Consider the following 2,294-nt stretch of genomic DNA (forward strand, 5'->3'; position numbering starts at 1 on the left):
CCTGCGCCTTTGGGAAGCTGAGGTGAGTGGATTGCCTGAGCCCGCGGGTTCGAGACCCACCTGGGCAGGCGAGACCTTATCTCTACAATAAATAAAAAACATTAGCCGGGCATGGTAGCGCGTGCCTGTAGTTCCAGCTACTTGGAAGGCTGAGGCGGAAGGATCGCTGGAGCCTAGCAGGTCGAGGCTGCGGTGGCAGGGAGCGGCCACTGCACTCCAGTCTGGGCGACAGAGTGAGACTCCAACTAAAAAAAAAATTATTATTCTAAACATTAACTATAAATTTTATAAACTCCTAACATTTTCTAATGATTATCATTTCTTAATGTCCATACAAAACTTATTTCTATAACCATTACATTATAAATCACTACCAAGTTCTAAGCACTATAATTGTTACATAGATTAGCAAGTCACACCTGTGACCTTCACACAGCAATTTGCATCTAGCTGGGGTAAAACAGCATTCTCAAGGTTTTTTATTTGTTTGTTTGTTTTGGTTTTATTTTTGAGTTGGAGTCTCACTCTGTCACCCAGACTGGAGTGCAGTGGCCGCTCCCGGCCACCGCAGCCTCGACCTGCTGGGCTCCAGCGATCCTTCTGCCTCAGCCTTCCAAGTAGCTGGAACTACAGGTGCACACTACCACGCCCGGCTAATTTTTTTGACTTATCGTAGAGATGAGGTCTCGCCAAGTTGGCCAGGCGAGTCTCTAACCCACGGGCTCAGGCAATTCACTCACCTCGGCCTCCCAAAGTGCGGGATTACAGGCTGAGCCAAAGTGCCCGGCGTTCTCAAGGTTTTTTAACCGTAAATTGGCCTGACTAGTTTTCCACAATGTCACACCTGGTATTTACAATCTGTGTCAATTATCCCCTGTTAGGGAGACTGAGCTTTAATGTTTGCAAAACAAAAGGTCTCCGGGCTCAAGTCATCTCAGTTACAATCTCTAACCAGAATTACAAACCTCCTTAACAAAGGGAAGTAAAGCCAAGGGTGCTCTAATGAAGAGTATACTTTTAACAAAACAAACCTTATTTTTACTAAACACTACTATTTGGTAAAAATTATTTCTCCCATATGGAACTCTTTACATCTTCCAACTTCCAGGTTTCCAGTGGTGAGATTGAGAGTGGAGGTAGAAGAAGCAGGAACAAAAGCTGCCCAGTGTTGCCCTGCAACTGGGGTCTTCAGCCTTCCGGACCCTGTCAACGTGAAGGCCTCTGAGGCTGGCTCCCAGCAGGAACCGGTAAGCAAAGTTCTGCCCAACTAAAGTAAGTGGTTCATTTTAAGGAGGTCACCTAAGCAACCTGATGCCAAGTGGGGTGCGGCTCAAAGCCTGGGGATTCCTAGGCTTGTTTCTAAAATGAATTTTAGAGCAGCCTGCAAAGTTTTCAAACAAAGTTAGTGAGAAAAGAGGGGAAAAGGAAGAAGAAAGATTCATGGCAGAAAGACCAGCCATGACCAAGTTTTTCAAAGAAAAATTGCTCCTTAGCTCTCAACTGCAAACTAGATATGGCTACCTAGCTATTGATATGCTAATACAAGTCCAGGTAACCATGGCACCATAGAGACTGACATCTCTGGGCTCGTGATGGGAGGAAACTAGGGGAGGGATCTTTTCCTGAGCACACAGTTTCTCACAGGTATGATACCTGCCAGCGGTTTCCAATCCACAAGCTCCTTAGCTAAAAGATGGTCTTATAAATTCCATGGCTTTGGCCAGTTAAGGGGTGGTCTTCGGTCTTATGCCTTCGCCTTTGACAGGCAACCTAAAAGATTCTTCGAGATTATTATGCTAAACCATGAATTGAAAGGTTGAGCTGTCCAGGTCTTGCATCTGATAGAATTTTCTTTTGATTTGCCAAGGGGGTGGGGTAGTCTGCAGCGTGGCCTGCAGTAAAATATAATTTTAACAATGTCTGAATACTTCCTAACTCCTGCCTCTAGGGAATTTATCTACCTATGCCCAACCTATGCTAGCTACCCTGCCTCACAACCTACTACTCTAATTTGCTTGATATAGGTGCTCCAAAACGAAATCACCTCTCTAAAATGGAAAATGTAGTTATAATCACACATTCTTTTGTTGTGTAAATATATCCTATTGTTCTTGCTATGTCCTATACAATGAAAATGCAGCAAAAATTCTTTGGGAATGTGAGGAGATTAATAATTCTGAACAGCAGATCTGCATCAATTTATTTTTTGTTAATGACTACATTTAAAAAAAAATTTTTTTTTAAATTTTATGGATGGAGTCTTGCTATATCACCCAGGCTAGTCTTGATCTCCT

This window comes from Carlito syrichta, unplaced genomic scaffold, assembly GCF_000164805.1.
Source record: "Carlito syrichta isolate Samal-C Ts95f unplaced genomic scaffold, Tarsius_syrichta-2.0.1 Scaffold309724, whole genome shotgun sequence".
Lineage (NCBI taxonomy): Eukaryota > Metazoa > Chordata > Mammalia > Primates > Tarsiidae > Carlito > Carlito syrichta.